This window comes from Anguilla rostrata, chromosome 11 (assembly GCF_018555375.3).
Source record: "Anguilla rostrata isolate EN2019 chromosome 11, ASM1855537v3, whole genome shotgun sequence".
NCBI lineage: Eukaryota > Metazoa > Chordata > Actinopteri > Anguilliformes > Anguillidae > Anguilla > Anguilla rostrata.
The window spans coordinates 15284639-15303171 of NC_057943.1; the positions used below are offsets into that span (position 1 = coordinate 15284639).

Below are 18533 nucleotides of genomic sequence, written 5' to 3' on the forward strand. Positions count from 1 at the left end.
TTTAAATGTTGGGGCAGGGGGAGTTTTGAGAGTGTGTGGCAAGAAAAATAAGGTACTGTGCTATTTTTTTGCATTTCACTTTTAAATTAAATTAAATTAGAGCAATACTGACAATGTTGATCTGTGCTACTGGTATGCATTATTTTCAATACCTTAGACATAAAATTTAAGGTAGCTGCATAGCTATTACTTTTTATTCATTGTTTTATCATATACAAATTGTGCAGAAATTCAAATGCTGATGTACAAAACAAATAATGAGTATTCTGGCATATAGTCTATTTTCCAGGCATTCACATCCTTTTGTCTGCAGTGTGAACACAAATGGTTCCCACCTCTGAGAAGCCCAGCGTATGATTTATTTAATCCCCCTAAATTGAACAACAGCCTGTTGTGTGCAAATATATTTTTAAAAAATGGGAAAGGGCATTAATTGGACCTTCTAAAGGAGAGAGAAAAGAGAAAGATTGAAAGAGATGGAACAATAGAGAAGAAATGAGAGTGTATCACACTGGAGGCGCAGCTGTGTGCATGTGTGTATGATGTGGGTTGGGCTGAAAGCTTCCACACTTTTGAAGAATACATTTTTTGGAATGTTTAAAAAAAAAAAAAAAAAATTCCAAGTATTCTAGAACACCATTGCTTTCTATTACCAGCAGTGACTGTTACATCAGCATTAGAATGTTCAGTTAAAAACATTTTAATCACATATTTGTGATCTTGCATAATTGAGATGCCTTATGTAGTGGGATCAGTCTACACATTCTGCACAGCATATGTACACAAACAGTACAGCGGTCAGTGGGCCAGGTGGTCATGGTCAGATTTATCAATCTCTGCCAGAAGCATCTGTTTGGGGTAGATATTTGGCACTACTTGTGCAAATAATTCCTGTGATATCATTTCCATTTCCCCTAAATAGTTTTCTTTTTAAATATTTTTGGACATACATAAGTATTGCTTCATAACACTCAACATGCAACCCTTTCATATCATGCTTGTGTCACATGTACCACTATGCCTGCACACTGCCAGACCAGCCCTAAATATAAGAGGAGCTGGGTTTACAAAATCCAGACTGAATGAATGAGATACAGATAAACATCGTCGGTGTATGGTAGGTGTATTATTAGCCTAATTCAACAGCAATGCTGTAAAGCTTGAAAAACCTTTTCCATGGTTTCCATATGTCTGTCCCTCCTGTGGATCTACTTCATTCCCCTAGTTTTTGTTGGAATAGTTACTATTATTACATTATCATCATATTAAGTACCCGTGCATTCCTCTTGCACAGCTACCAGCACACTGATTTATATCACAGAATGTGCATTGAGGAAGCATCAAGTGAATGAAAACTCATTTTGAAATGCATAGTTTAACATGAGCAATTATACTGGCTTGTTTGTTTTACGTCTCACATGGACGAGTTGCTATTTTTAGGGGGGGGTTTTCAAGACGTCCTAGCTTTTCAGGCTTCTGCTCTTGGCAGGAAAGACTCCTGTCTTTGTTTTGTATCTGATGGTGCAGATATAATTTGGCAGTGGATTTTGTGCAATTGTTGCAAATTGGTTCCATTGAATTGCTTCATAATTTAGTTGCTTGTAATTGGCAGTTAGGGTGACTTGAAGCTGCTTTGCTTTTTTGTGGAGAGGCTCAAATGTAGCTGACTGAGGGGATGACTGAGATGGACGTTTCTCCTTCTCTCTCTCTCTGTTTGTCTTTCAACATCTGGAGGTCTTGGACCTGCCTCATCTAGGAAGCATTTTCTCAGAAACAGTTTTGTTTCTTCCAGAATCAATTCAAAGCAGTGAGTCATTTTGTTTTATATATGGTTGTGCTTTGTGTGCGTGTGTGTGTGTATGTGTATGTGTGTACATACGTGTTTGCACTTAATGTACATGCAACTATCAACAAAATGAAATGAATGTTCCTTCCTTGCCTTGAATCTGAAAAAATGTGAGATCTTTTTTGGTGGTATTTAGCTGTCAACAGTATTTCAGAAAATCCATAATAAAATGTAGAGCATTTCAATACATTATCCATCGTGGTTTATGATCGTAAATTGGATTTAGTGACGCATTGTAAGCTAAAGGAATGGGTCTGTGCTCACAAAATGCACATGTATGCACATAAGCAAAAAGGGATGTCCAGACCATCACAAACCACAAAAAAAAGAAATAATCAACCCCCAACCTACTTTAGGTTTAGCATTTCTGGGAAGTTTTAATGTATCATCATTTGCTTTCTTTCATAAACCAATAGGCAAACTTTAAACTCCTGCCAATTAATAATGGAGGCCCATGTGGAACTTATGCGTGTGCTGCAGGCCTAGCATTCTGGCACCATGGATGCAACACTGGTGAAGAGTTTATGAGAAGTTATTAACTCTCCTCAATGCATTATTCATCTGTCTTAGTTCTGTTGAGGACATCCAGAACCTGAACCGTGAAACTGGTAAGCAGGACGAATCAGTGCAGAGCGAAGGAAGATGTCTGGGATTTTGGACGCTGCCCTGTCCTGCCTCCATCGATAAGGACGCGCGTGCACAGGGTCATTCTTTTAAAAACAAAACATCCCAAGGCATGTTCCGCTGTCGCTCCGCTCTCCTGCGTTTATTATTCATGAAACCCAGATGTGCTGTGTCTCCTGAGTGGCTCTCTGTCCAGGGATCAGAACAGCCCCTCGCCTTACCCCTCCTGGCTGGCATTCGTTTTCCGTGACGTCAGGGGTGGCATTGCTTCAAATCCCCCCAGCCACAAAGCTCAGAGGCAGACTTCTAAATACATATCAAAATATAGCAATAGGAATATGAGTGAGGTGGGCTCTACAAGTGTTGCTGGCTGAAGTGCTTCATCCACTGTTATTATTATTATTATTATTATTATTATTATTATTATTATTATTAATGACCCTGTAAATGATGACTGTCGTAGGAACTGTGAAAGATGTAAAATACAGTATATGCTCCAATTCTTGAACCCAAAAGTTGGTAGGCCTTTAACATTTCCCATTTACCAAAAGGCATTTCCCTCCATCCCACTCCCCAAAAAGTTCTACTTTCTTCTGACACTGTGACGGCCGGGTAGATGCTCATAAACACAAATGTGGGTCATTGTGCCCTCCTCACTAAATACTACCTTGGGCTGTCAAGTTATTTCTCAAGTTACACAAAGGAAGGAGATGGAGATACAGGATGAAAGAAATCAGTACATAGCAGTTTCAGATCAGGAGAGAGCTGAAGAAAAGGTATGAGCTGGACACAAAAAGAGAGGGTTTCAAAGAGGGGACTTCCAATGGACACCTGGCAGAGTAAAAGTGAGATGCATGACACTGAAAAAGAAAAAAGTCATGAGAGCAAATACAGAGTGAAAGGGGTTGGGGAGGACATCTGGGTCAAAACCAAAGCAGGTAATTCATCATGAATTTCTTCATTTCGTGATTTGGAGGGGGACGGGAGGTCCTTTTTTTTTCTTTTGCCTTCTTTGTAAACAGCATCTAAAAAGAATTGTTAGCAGCAGCAACAGGTGTGTCTGTTTACATAGGAGGTGACCGAGTCTGTAAGGCTAAATTGGGTGTGGAGCTGAGGCTGACAGGAGAGTCGTGTCCCAGTGAACCATGCTCTCAGTCAGAGGGATCTGTCTGGGCTTGACTCAGAGCAGGCTGGTTATTAACCATTCAACAGAGAGCCGCTGGGACACAGAGACGTCCCACAAAGGGAGAGCACTCCCGGAGAAAGACACACGCATTCTGCACTCAGATAGATAAAGGCTCTGAACCCTGCCCCTGGCATTCTTACCACAGTCCAGACAGAACCCAAAAACAAGCGTAGCCTCAGTCATAACACCTGATATCTCACCCAGGAGAGAAAATAAAACAGTTCAGTCGTCACAGAGACTGCCCGTCCTTACCAAGAGGAGCTGTGAGAAATGTCAGATAATTATTAATTACTGTAAGTATTGCTGAATTTTGTGTTTTTCTTATCTGTATCTTGAGAGCCAGGGCCCCATCTTGCAGTACACTGTACCCCTTGCACCCCCGGGGACAGCTGGAAGCCTTGATTACAATCTGTGGATCAGAATGTGGACAATGCTGAATTCTACACTTGTTTACCATAAGACACTGTTCCCAACCCCTGAGATTAATTCCGGCCCCTCTTCCACCCCACCACAGATGATTCTTAAAGCTACAGAACCTGTATTCTGTTTCCCCACACTGCTTTTATTCATTCATCTAACTGCTCTGTGTGAAATGTAGACCTTGACCCAGTTATTAATGGCATATATACTACATATAGATATTTTATAGATATATAGGGGACCATATCTATATATACCATATACAGCGCAGTCTGTGGCACAATTTTGGTTGTTTTGGCTCTGTACTCCAGAATATTGGATTTTAAATGGGACAATGAATATGATGTTAAAGGGCAGACTGTCTGCTTTAATCTGCGGGTATTTGCATCCATATGGGGTGAAACACATAGGAATTGCCACCCTTTTTATCCCCATTTTGGGGACCTATATATTATGCAATGTAAACAGGTATTTTCTTTTTTGTTTGATGATCCCCTAAGAGGAAACGCCTGCGGCAAAGTTTGTGACATCTTTCTTTATAGGGGTGTGGTCTGTGTTTTGCCTCATGCCTAACGTGTGCCCTGCCCTGACACTTTGTGGAGTACAGTATGTCATAATTCCAATGTACGGATTGATTTATTGGCTGCGTGCCGCACGCCCTGCACAGGTGTGGCACAGAGATTGAAGGACGCAGTCAAGGTGCAGCACTTTTTAAAACGCACCACTTTATTTGTCACCCTGGCATGATGGATGGTGGAGTTGTTTGGTCATGTTCAGAGACAACTATAAAGGCCTTTCTGTTCAGGGAAGCTTACAAAGCGAAGAGCTGTTGACAGATTGATTTGCTTTGATTAAAAAGGCATATGCCTCATAAGTGTTTGTGTGTTTGTGTGCACACAAGTGTGTGTGTGTCTGCATTTCTACAGGTATGTGTGTGCACCTCCCACTCATGTAGAAAAATGAAAGGCATGCTTTGTTTGCAGCCAGCACACCTGTTGGAAATTGAATGGGTTGGTTTGTAAAAGTCTTTTATTTTATATTTGCTATCTGCTACACTTCCTGGGCTCTGTATGTGTTTATGGTACATGGATATCTGTGAATTGGACTCAACGTGTGCATGAACCTGTGTGCGGACCTGTGTGTGTGTGTGTGTGTGTGTGTGTGTGGGTGTGTGATATTTATGTGTAGTTAGTTCATACTATGTGAAACACATCTGATCAAGCTGTGATATAAGACATATAGAACCCTGGAGAATGTGTAGAGAAAGAGAGCAGAGATAACTAAACATGTTTTTAGTGCTTTTCTTGGATTTGACAGATCTGAAGCTAGAGTAGCATGTGGTGTTTTTTGATGTCTTTTTTTTTCTTCTTTTTTTTGTAAAAATAAAAAACGTAATCAATTGGAATGTCCTTGATGATTCTCACAGACATCATTTACTGCACAATGCCTTGTGTATCTCACTATTCCTATCTCAGTGGGATAAATTGTTTTCCTGGTCCCTGGGTTTTCCATAAATCATGAGTCATAAATCTGCCACGGTATGGCAGTGATTCTCTCATTTTTCTCATTCCTCCTTTTGTCATTAGTCTAGCTGTCCCAAATGGCTCAGGTGCTCTGTCTCTCTTCAGGTGTCACCACATGACCATGAGATTGGTTGTTTACTTATTGATTTCTGTACTGAGGCACACACGTCACAGATCTGTGATTTTGGACTATTTCCATTTAATACTTGAATATGAAGCGGTGTCACAAATGGCAACTACATATGGAAACGTATGAAAAGTGAGCTCCATAATGTTGGCAATGTAGACATAATTTTTCTTGATGTTGCTCTACACTCCATAATCTGTAATAAGTCCATTGTGGTTAATCGCTTAAGTTACACCGGTCTGAGCGGGTTTATTTCCATTCATTCATTCATTCTTTTTTTTATGGTGAAATTCTCAATCAATCTGGTCACACAATACACCGATTGAAAGTGTTAAAACTCACGGTTCTATATCTATAATCTATTTTATGATGCCAATGATGCTAATGTTTTACCGACAACAGTTCCTTATTTTTTAACCTGTTTGGTGGCAAAACAAGCTTGGGGGGTCCTTACCTTCTTTGTATTTTGTAAATCCACAGATGATATAGGCTACATGACAATTAAATTGGCAAGAATAAAGCTCCCTTTGTCCTTAATGATGTTCCAAACAATTGATTATGGTTAGCCAAGGCTTGGACTATGTCGCTGACTGTTTTATTTCTTATTTCTCAGCCTCATAATGGCTCAAGCTGAGAATGTGCATTTTAACCACATGTGAATTGTTTGATTACAAATCTAAAATTATGGAGTACAGAGCCAAATCAAGAAAATATATTATGCATAAACAAAACTGTGTCAGATGTAGTGGAAAATGTGTTGTTCTCATGTATCCTGGCAAAAGCCAAACATGACTTATTGTTAATCCAATGCACCATCTCATACTACAGAAATTTGGCCCTTTAAATATCTCCTCTAGATAATTGCGCTTTCTTTATGAAAAACTGTGCAGTACGAACAATCATTTGAACATTTGACCATGACACATGACCATGTCTATTTTGGGCGGGATTTGAATGCTCGCTAATGAACAGCCTTAAATGCAGCCAGGTTTCCAGCTGGTTCTCTGAGACGCAGCCCTGCTCTTGCACAGGAAGGTCTAGTGAATAGGCGCTAGTGGGTACTTCCTAACAACACAGTCGGGAGCTGCTTCTCCCGCTGCGTGCTTCGCAGATGTCATATGGATCACATGTTGGTCTCAAGGATCTTGGCGCACATAATAAATATGGAAGGAAAAGTAAGTTTAAATCTTTACATTGTCATGCTGCTGAGCAGATGGCCTCATTCATTGAAACCTTTACAGAGCTCACATTTTGTTGAATTCTACAGCTGAAAAGAACACAATTTAGGTTAAATAGGTCACAGCAGCAGTGAGGTACGATTCCCACTGGCAACATTTTCACCGCACATCCAGTTCCCTGGCTGATGCCAATGATCTGTCATGCTTTTTGCCCTGGGTGCTGTACACTCTGAAAAAAACTGAAAGCCTGTGACTCCGGTAAATGAAAACTATTTGTTGAACTATTCTCCTAAGCCGATAATAATAAGCAAGCTCATTTGTGCTTCTTTATGCACACCCGGCAGATTGTTAAAGTATCACACCCCCATCAGCCCTTACCCTGGCCCCCCTTCTTCAGCTCCGCAGAATGACCACAGTGTGACCGCAGTGTAAAGTGGCGTCCCCTTCTCCCATTGGACCACGCCGGCCACACGGCATCAAACCACTTACATCGGTCCACTAAAACCTGAGCACCGCCCTCACCCTCCCACCCTCCTCCCTCGCATTCCCCTGCTCCTCATTCTCAGCAGTCTTTTTAGGAAGATTACGCCGATTTAAATGCAAAGGATTTCAGAATTACTTGAGACGTGACGGATTTCTTCTGTAACATATAATCCTCGCTAGGATGGTGGGGGTTGGGGGCAGGTGGTGAATTGAGGGGTGTGGGGGATGAAAGTACTCCAATACTCTGCCCATCAGGTGGTGGTGTGGAGTAGTATTACAGGAAAAGGGTTTGCAATCCAGTAGTGCATTTCCTCAGTGGGCCACTGAAGCTAGAGCTAGGCACCTAACCAGAATCGCTTCAATACATATGGAGATTTATACATGTGATGTACTAATGAAGCAAAGATATGCAATCTCATTGAAAATAACTTGAAAATGTTTGACATGAAGCACATAAAGCAAAGAATGGTATTTCCTAGCTTTCTGAGAAGGTGCACATTTTTCGAGGCTGCGATGAACAGTTGAAGACTGCAGGGCTGATCAGCTCTCCACCATCACATCTGCCTTTGACAGTCATCTTGCCACATACTGTATTTGCTCATTCTGACAATCCTGGAATTATAAAACCCTAACAGGACTGACCTGGACAGAAAAAGTGTAAGCAGGTGTCAAAACTGGCGCACCTGTGCTTGTTTGCCAGTCTGAGATTTAAGTGAGCGGTTCCCTTTGATTGATTGGGTTTGTTTGTTTTGGCCGATGTTCTGGTGCAGATACTCATGGTTATGTTAGCATGTCGTGCCCTTTATAGTGAGTCCACAGTGAGCCAGCTCAATCACACCCTCTTCGGCAATGTTTTCTGTGGGCACTTGTGTTACAAGAGCCCGGTGTTCCAGACTTCACAGCACTTTGGTTGTCAGTGAGGGCTGTACCGAATTCTGGACACTAGTTTTGTGGTAGATTCAGTTATGGTCCTGTTCCTACTACCTGTGCAGTCATTTGAACCTGCAAGCGTGCACCAAGGCAACATGGCTTCAAAGGAAATGGCTGTCAGAGCAAACCAAGAGAGCAGACTGCCACGGCTCATGTCCATGCTTCGGTTCCTCCATGTATTATCTATTGTGAATCTGTCTTCAAGGGCCCGGCACCTGCCTGCTGCCTCCGTCCATCTGTCAATCAGGGATTTGTTTTGTTATGCTTATGTGTCAACGTGTTTTCTGGTCCCGGTGCTAATGGTTTAGCCACAGTCTTTAGGGGAAACCCTTCTGCTTATACTCTCCACCAACTCTCCTCATTCAGCTTGTTTTCTGTCCATCCACATACAGCACTGTATCGCTGCAATGTGTTTGTGTGCTTGTGTGGTTTAAACGAGTACATACATTATGTGTGTAAATGAATCTAATCTACTGTGCACAGAGTATGTGTATACGTGTGTGTATACACACAGAGAAAGAGATGCTGTGTGTACACTTGTGTACACAGATGATGTGGTGTGTGTGTGTGTGTGTGTGTCAGTGTGTTTTTCTGTGTGTGTATAGATGCTGACGTGGTGTATGTGCATTTGCTAGCACAGATGCAGATAAAGATGTGTGTGTGTGTGTGTGTGTGCGTGTGTGTGTGTGTGTGCGTTCGTGTGCATGTATGTGTGCGTGTCTGTGTGTGTGTACGTTTGTGTGCGTGTGTGTGTGTGCGTGTGTGTGTGTGTGTGCGTTTGTGTGTGTGCGTGTTATGGGTGTGTGTGTGTGTGGGTGTGTGCGTGCGTGTATGGGTGTGTGTGTGTGTGGTGTGTGCGTGCGTGTATGGGTGTGTGTGCGTGTGGGTGTGTGTATGTGTGTGCGTGCGTGTGGGTGTGTGTGTGTGTGCGTGCGTGTGTGTGCGTGTGTGTGTGTGTGTGTGCGTGCGTGTGTGTGTGCGTGCGTGTATGGTGTGTGTGTGTGGGTGTGGGTGCGTGTATGGTGTGTGGGTATGTGTGTGTGTGTGTGCGGTGTGTGTGTGTGTGTGTGTGTGTGTGGTGTGTGTGTGTGTGTGTGTGTTTGTGTGTGTGCGTGATGGGTGTGTGTGTGTGTGGGTGTGGTGCGTGTATGTGTGTGTGTGGGTATGTGTGTGTGTGTGTGTGGTGTGTGTGTGTGTGTGTGTGTGTGTGTGTGTGTGTGTGTGTGTGTGTGTGTGTGTGTGTGTGTGTGTGTGTGTGTGTGTGTGTGTGGTGGGGGTGTGTGTGTGTGCGTGCGTGTGTGTGTGTGTGTGTGTGTGTGTGTGTGTATGTGCGTGCGGGTGATGGGTGTGTGTGTGTGTGGGTGTGGGTGCGTGTATGTGTGTGTGTGGGTATGTGTGTGTGTGTGTGTGTGTGTGCGTGCGCGTGTGTGTGTGCGTGTATGTGTGTGTGTGGGTATGTGTGTGTGTGTGTGTGTGTGTGTGTGCGCGTGCGTGTGTGTGTGTGTGTGTGCGTGCGTGCTGCAGGGCCTGAATGTGGGAATGCAGGTATAGTTAGGCCGCTGGGGCTTAATTACAGCTTTCTGAGAGCCGCGCAGCTTTGGGAAGCCTCGGGAAGGGCAGGAAGAGGGATCACTGCTGGAGCCTCAGGCTTGTTCTCTTACTTTCTTTCTCTCTCTATCTCACCATCTCTCGCCCTCTTTCTCCAGCAGGGCTTCTGTACAGCGTAAGAGGTAAAAAGCCTATGTGTGTGTTGGGGTGCAACTGGAGGGATTTGAAGGATTGTGAGAAGGAACAGGAGAAAGAGGCAATGGAAGAGGGAGGAATGAAGAAGAAGAATGGTGATGAAAGAGAGATAGAAATCCCCCACCTCTGATAACACAATTTAAATTACAGTCTTCAAGCTGTGCAGCCAGTTTGTTAACAGTGTAAACATCAGAGGCTGAGGTTTCAGGGGGGCTAGTTGCTTTAACACGTTAGCACAAGTACACGTAGCAGCTGTTTTTCATGTAAGTGTGTCATGACCTTTGACCTCACACCTCAGGGGACAGCCCTTTTAAAGGGTACATTCTGGTGGGGTATGCCCGCATAGGAAGTGGTTAACCCTGCGCCTTGTTTGTGAGGAGGCACTGTATGTGTATGTTCAAAATGATAATCACGTCATTTTTACTATTTGAATGCAGCATCCTGTACTTGCATGTGTGTTTGTATGTATATGTTTGTCTTAGGTGAGTAGAGTAGCTATAAGTATTGCTATTTTAATTCAATTGTATTCAAGAGTAAAAATAGCCCTCTTAAAATTACTTGAGGAAGTGAGATTACATTAACATATCATACTATCCACAAAGGTAACATAAATACCTGGCAATATGCAATATAACTGGTTATGTCAGTGGCACTACTAAGTGGCACTGTGAGTGGGCAATGCTTTAGGTGTGTTGACACAAGCGCATGCAGGGTAGTTGCCAACAGCCCTCGTGCCAACTTTTCCCCGCTCTGCCGCTCAGGTAAACACTATCATGTCCGCCTGTCCGTCATGCAGGCCCTCACTTGCCCAGGTGAGCTGTGGGCTCTTTCAATGGAAAAACTGACTGAGACGGAAGTCTGTGGGAGGGAGGGAGGGAGGGAGGGACGGGGGGATGGGGGGACGGGGCTACAAGCAGATTCTCTGTGAATGAATCGCTCAGCAATAAGTATGCTCCCCTGATTCCTCGATTCTACGGGATACACTGTAAGCCATGAGCACTGATCATTGACACACCCTCTGGCTATATGTTTTCCAGTCCCAGCATGTTGGTAGTTCCCAGGGCACAAACTTCCACCATGGCTAGTGAGGAACACCGGAGTTGTTTTTCCATAGTCAGAGGCCGGCAGAAGTCTACGTGTCAGAGGTGAAAGGTCACAAATGCTGTGTTTAATTCCCATTCTTCGGGTATCCTGCGCTCTGTTCACACTGGAACAGCTGTCATATCTGGACTGAAGCCGTCTGCTCCGCGCCAGATGGAGGCTGCAGGGCGTCTGTGGCAGAGCTGACTCAGGAAGTTTTGTCAAAATGCCGAACTCATGGAACTCAGTCGCTCATTTTCTGTCCAAGGAGTTCTGCAAATTCTGTTTACTAAACACAGATAGGTCTGGGATTATGAGACAGAATTCAACTGATTAATGCTGGACAGAGGAGTAAATGAAGGAATAGCTGTGTAAAACCGTGTAGAATTCCTGTGCTGCTAACCAAAGCAAGGAGAAAGGCATGTTATTTGCGTTAAGATCGGGAGCCAATGCCACACAGAGCTCCACGTGGAACTGGCAAAGGAGGGCAGTTAAGTGACAAATAAAACAAAAAAAATGACCGTCTTCCTCTACCTCCCTCTGTTTTTCTCTCTCTCATTAAGTAGTGCTGGGTCATAGCTGAGGAGACAGTGAATATTCCACATTTTCCCCCTCAGGGACTTGCCAAGCATGGCTGTAATCTTTCAGAGGCGGGAGGATTTGGTAACAAGAGCTGTGTTTTGTTTTAGCGGGTCCCCACAGCTGTGGAGCCCGCTAAAGCACTGCCTGCTAAACCGTCCCCAGCCTGCCAGCGATCAGGTCGTACAGCACAGGGGTGTTAGCGCTGCCCTGCAAGGCCCCTTCCACTCTGGTCCGCCGAGGCCTTGCGTCCTCTCTGACTTTAACAGAGGTTGGCACCAACCCCACTGTGTTCATTAAGCTCCAGTGGTTTTTATATTACATTGTTAAATGTTGCAGTGTGTGCCTTTATTCCTTTTTATCCCCCCGGTTTTGGAATATTAAGTCATAATTGATGGCTTTGATCACCGTGACATCCCCCATCAGTTCTGCAGTCCCACACGCTGGCATGCATGTTCTCCAAAATGCGGTTTGCCAGTCACCACTTCTTTTCACTCAGCAGTCAGCCAACTGTCTGCTGCAGTGCCAGAGGCCTGGGCTGGTGGTGCAGCTGGCGCAGGCAGGTCACATGTTTCAGACTGGCTGCTAAAGGGGGCAGGGAATCCCTCCCTGGGTGATGCTCCAGCCAATTATACGTCCCCACGGGGTGATGTCATAACCACCGCTGGTACTGAAAAAAGTGAAGATATTGAAAATAAGCGTGTTATTCCTGCACACGTTCTTTTTATGATCTCAGCTTTTATTATGCAATTGCGGTTCATAGAAATTTGTCAAGACGTTACGTAAACACCGTTGAGGCTGGAGGTGTGCTCATACATAAAAGATGACCTCTGCATGTATGTGTAATGTGTTGACAAAGGTTTGCACTGAAATATTGACTTAATAAAAGCAGGGGTCATATTCAATGTGTGCAGGAAAAGAGTTTATTTTGAATATTTAATATTCATTTTGGGGGGTTTGATTTGTAGCACTATGAAAAAAGAACACAATAAAGTATGTGCTGACCATTTTTTGAAACCATCAGATTTTGACCATGCTCTGAATTACACTTGTTTTGAGCGCTTCAGCTCTTGGGTTGTGTGCAGAGGTACAGCCTCTCCAGTGGGACCCAGTGCCGCAGAACACTCCGCATTGCTGCGGTGCCTGGATGCTGGGCTGCACAGTCTGAACAGGTTAAAAATGAGCCTGCGGCTGCCGTTCCACTACGGCAAAGACAAAAGGGCCCGCGTGGGCCACACAGAGCGCGTTCCCTCTCCCGGCAGAAAGAGCCGCACCGGGGCTCTCTCACGCAGCCCGGCAGGTGCGGTGGCTGCTCTTCGCCGCTAATTTGATATATTGTTAGCCGCTGTGGTTCACTGCACAGCCACTGAGCTGCCGAAGCGCCGAAAAGCCAGGAAACCCCAGAAGAGAAAGAAAAACTTTTTTTGACCGAAATGAGAAAAGGAAGGCGAAGACGGGGCGCTTGTTTGCAGAGGGCAAGAAACGGGGCAGAACTCGGAAAGATAGAGGAAGAGAAAAGAGTGTGTTGGGAGAAAGGGAAGAAAGAAAAACAACCTCACGCGGATGTTTGCTTTGGGAGGGAGATGAGAGACTCACCGGAGGACTTGAATAGCAGAGACCGGCCCACCTCGTTCACCCCATTTACCACGGGGACCTTGTGCTGTAGTGTGCCAAGCGAGAATAAAAGAGGGTGCTAATGCACATTCTGGATCTCCTGAGGATTATGGAATAATGGGACCTGGGCCATATTCTAATCAGTGACACGTTACACACATTCCCAGATATGGTTGCTGTTTAACTCCAACATTTTGTGTTTGCATGTTTCACTAAGTCAAGGCATGTAATAATCATTATCTTCCTATTCACAGAGAGGAGAGGGGAGAGTTAAAGTGGAGCCAAAGCGAGTGTGAGGTATGGGTGGGAGAGTCTGGCTTGGGAATCCTGAACAGAAGGAGGAATCAGTCCTGTCATGGGTGAGGTGGAGGAGGAAGATTTCCACATTGTCAGAAAGGAAAAGTGAGTTAATGCAGTTGTGGCTCTCAGTGGTGGGCAGTAACAGGAAAAGGAGTTGAACTAGCACAATTTCTGCACCTTTTTGGGGACAAAGCAAAAGTGCACCCCAAAAAGACATACATTACATTGTGAAACTAGCTGAAATTAGTTAGCAGGTGTTCTCTTCTAAAAAGTGTGACATATGTAAATAGCCAATAATGGTCAGCAATAGTGCTGCGAGAAGTACTAGAAGTACAGTATACTTATATATTTCCACTAACATGACATTAAGTGTGAAGACTTTCTAGAAAGGAAGTACTAGAAAACACACATTCATGCAAATATATGCAGGAGCGCACACACAAGCATGTGCAGACACGTACATACTACAGTGTAGAGCAGAAGTGGGATAATGCCAGGATTACATTGCTTGCTGTGAGAGGCTGCTGGACTGAGTTGAGCGGGCAGCTTGTTATCCTCTCCCTGGTGTCAGGATTTATTTATTTATTTGTTAGCTAGCTCATTTGTCAGCCTAGTTCATACCCTACAGACACCATGTATCAGCATGTATCAAGCACTTCTAGGAACAAATGGGGATGAGCTGGAAACTCATCATGTACACAAGTATTTGCTTTACTGTCAGTCCTGCAGTCCCCTGGTGCATATGCCTTGGCTAGATAACTAACAGTAACAGGGCTGGTTTTGCTCTTCATGCACTTTGTGTCTCCTGTTTTATGTATGTCCCCAAAGTCACATGGTAATAACAAAAACTGAGACTCATCACACAGGCCCTGTTACTTTCTGACTGTGTTGACATTCTTCCTTGGTTAAAGCCTTTATGTGTCAGGGAATGCAAGTTGAAATTGGATTACCAAAGTTACAGTACTAGAGCAGTACTAACACCGCCAATTCACAAAGCAGATTCTAATGTATAATAATAATAATAATAATAATAATAATAATAATAATCATCATCATCATCATCACCACCATCATTGTGAAGTCTTCAGAATCAAAATTTAATGTTTGATTCTGAAGTGTGTATTATATTCAAAGCACTGGACTGTGTTTACCTACACACCACCGGAGTTCACGCAGTGGCATCCACGATATGGACAGATGCAAGCTTAACTAGCGAGCTTAACAGCTTGGCAAAGCGCACACGTACACACACTGCTCCCCATGTTAATGGCAGATCCAGCTGCGCTGCACATCTGCTTTAACAATGAGAGACATGGGACCAGAGTCACACTCCTTCACACTGACGCTGAGCTGGGCACCGTCCACCTCCGGAAGGCACAGGCTCCTGATCGCACGCGTGCCGCCCCCCTCCCTCAGCAGGGCTAACGGAGGGAGGGAGGAGCAGAGAACGCGACGGTGGATATGAAGACGAATCATACTTCACTTCAGTCGTCATTAGTCTCACCTTGCCGGCCCATCTGCTGCAGATACTTTTGGCAGGCCGGGGGAAGCACTCGCTCTCTCTCCTGCCTCTTTCATTGGCTCAACGGATGGGCGTTCTGCAGTGGAATGCTGCTCGGATGAGGACGGCAGCCAGGTGTTCAATCTTCACCAGCAGTGTAATTACTTGCCTCGCCAGAAGTCCTTCTGTCACAGCATCTGACTTCGCTGCGAGAGCTGCTGATTGGTCCAGATTAGACCTTTGGCTTGCATTATTTGTTATTGGCTAAAGAGGACATCTGCTCAGTATCAGGGGACATGGCCTATGAGATGAAGATGTGGAAGCAGATACGTCTCTTCACGTCTTCTCAGTGTTTAACGTCTAGACCAGGCAGTTATGGGCAGACTGCTGTTGAATGAACATACATGCGGTGAATCCCTCAGGCAAAAGTACAGCGCCTGAATTTATCAGTAAACAATAAAGTGCACCTGATGATAGCAGACTATCAGTACAGGGCCTGGTACTGTTTAAGGGCACAGACACAGATCGCAAGTGGCACACATCAGACACGAGACTCACAATCTAATGCTCACGTGTGTAGTCCAAAAGTCCGATAGGCCTTTCTTAGACAGAAGATTTGGCATAATTGTGCACCATGAAAAAATAAAATGTATCTAATTTATTTATTTCACAAATGGACTAGAGGGGGCTGAGTCTTTTGGGGGAGGGGGGGGGGGGGGCGCAAGGCTATACCAGGAAGCTGATCTCAGATCAGAACATCTAAGCCTGGAAGGCACAGCGGGCAGAAATGTCAAAGGAGGAGACTGTGACTGAGGCACAGGGGTAACCAAGAGAAAAGCTTTCCCTCTGATAATGGAAGTAGGTGATGCGCATTAGCCTGAATTAAATGCACCTGAAGCAAGTAAATAATGAAACAAGAATGGTGGGCTTCCTGCTGGCTTTCACTTTGAGGAAATGACACGATACTGTGGAGCAATTCCTGGCTCTGGAACAAATTAAGTATGTGGATCAAAGGAGAGAGAAGAAAGGGGTATACGAACCTACGAGAGAGAGAGAGTGAGAGATTGTGAGAGAATGAGAGAGAGAGAAAGTGAAGAGCGAGACTAGCAGAAAAAGGTATGGAGAGAAGGCACAGGAACAGTGAGGACCACATGGTGTCATGTTTGCGCCTCCTCAGGCATTCCCTCCCTCATACGGGGTACGGGGTCAAGAGTCAGAGGGTGTCCTGTGCCTATGGTCTACGATTGTTTTTCAGACTCTCCTTTTTGAAGTCAAGGCCGCTTTTATCTTCAATGCTGAAAGGGAAACTGAACCCCACATCTGTATCACCAGGTGTTTAGGTAAAGACAGACTCCATGAGGGGGTGAGGTTAGAAATATTGAGACCAGTGCTGGAATTCATTTTAAACCATAGTGGATCTGGTGAGAATGATAGTTGTCCTAAGTTCGCTTGCATACCCCCATTTCACCACAGACTAAACTCCAAACCCCTCTGGGCTGGAGGTTCCCCCACCTCGTCATGTCCGGAGAGGCGCACGTAGCCCAGGCCAGGGAAACAATGGGATCCTCTACTGTAGGACCACTGTAGGATGAGCATTGTGTGACTGGAGTAGTGATGTCATTGTGTGTCATTCTCTTGCATCAAGTTCAAACAGTACCCCTATTCATGGATCCACTTTTACTTTTACACTCTCACTGTGACTGTGAAAGTCTTAAAGATTTTGAACTGTGTGTGTATTCAAAACGAGGCCTGCGGTATCAGTGATATTAGGACACAAAAGTGAATTTATATTTATCAGATCTGCAAAAAAGATCACATCGCCTGAGTCACACCAGCCACTTTTATTCAGGCTAGCTAGCTGTAATAAAAGAATTGTCAGAGACGTGACTGATTCAAGTATTTCGGGAATGAGTGGGGAGAGTGGGAGATGCTGAACGGAGATTAGCTGGCCCATTTTCCCTTTGAATTGGTCTGTCTCTGTTGCTCTTTCTCAGTTGCGCTCCTTGACGTGTGTGTGATTCCCTCAGAGCACATGCTGAAGTGACACAGAGGGACTAGCGTCAGATGTCTGTCAGTCTCACATGGTTAATCTCTGCTGACCCCTGGCCCTTAAGCAGTGGTTAACCCAATCTTGATTTAATGTGCTACTGGAGGGGACCCGCTCCTTTGTCTTTGACTGCGAATGCGTTTGCCTTTAAGGCTCCAAAGAAAACCCATTTGTTTGCTCGTTTGAGGGGTTTTGAGGTGTATGGAAATTCTCAGTGAAGCTGAAAATGCAGCAAAGCTGGTGAGGTCCCATTGAAAATCATCAGAAACCACTAAGTGCTTTTATTCCCAAATACCTCGCTGACATTTTCCTTAAAAGGCACGACTGTTATTTTTTTGTCTAGCTCCCATGTGACCATGTGACCCCCCAGCAGGTGTTTAATTTTACAGCGTGTATATTTTTCTGCTTAAAGCTGTGGCCAGGATCTGAGAGGCTTTGAAACGCGAGCAGCAGGGCAGGAAGTGGTCGGCTCTTGGCTGGGACATACAGCGGCATTAGCGTGTGCAATTAAACAGAAATAAATCATTCTGACTGCTTTCATCCCCACGGATGCTACACTTATATAACCCCCCCAGGCCCAGCCCAGCCCAGCCCAGCCCAGCCCAGCTCTGCTCCACCAAGGGCACACGCTGGAAACTCCCTCATCTTCATCAGGTACCGTAGCGCTCCCATCCCTCTCAAGTGTTCCCATTCATTTGCCTCCTCATTTATAACTGTCTGCCGCTCGTCTGTATGTGCTTGGGCCCTTTTTCCCCCTCTGTCCTTGCGTGTGCTGCGGTATGCTGCACACGCACATCCTTTCTCTCCTTATTCTCCTTCTTATGAAATGTCCCGTTGCCTCTCTGTCTGTGCGCGCTTCTTTCTCTGGAAGGTTAGGCTGTGATTTATGCAGAAAGTCTTGTTAAATTGCTCTTCAAGGGCATAACAACACTGATAAGTGACGTTGTGAAACATATCCTCAGAGGCGTCAGCTTTTCAGACCTTGTGTGGGACAGCCTGTTAACAGAGTGAAGCATCTTTCTCTATTTTTTGCTCTCTCTCTCACACACACTCTCTCCCTCTTTCTCTCTCTCACTCTCTCTCAGTCCTCTCCCTCGCACACACACACACACACACACACACACACACTTACTCAGACATCCACACATACACATTTGCAAATGCATGTACACACACAAAGCAACAAATGAACAGTATAATGATAACTAATAATTATTTTAAAGACCATGTTCTTAGTTACGAGCTTTACAGAAGCATTTCCCTTTCGCAACGAGTTTAACTCCTCTCACCTCTATGGGCGATAAACAACAGCCAACTTTCAATTTAGCGCCTTGACATTCTCACCACCACAT

The 18533-nt window shown here is 44.6% G+C and overlaps 1 protein-coding gene across 1 annotated transcript in view; it reads left to right on the plus strand.

Moving 5' to 3' along the window:
* The window catches only part of sema3b (sema domain, immunoglobulin domain (Ig), short basic domain, secreted, (semaphorin) 3B), a 68236-nt gene that overhangs the window by 1017 nt on the left and 48686 nt on the right, over positions 1–18533 (plus strand). The window lies entirely within an intron of this gene.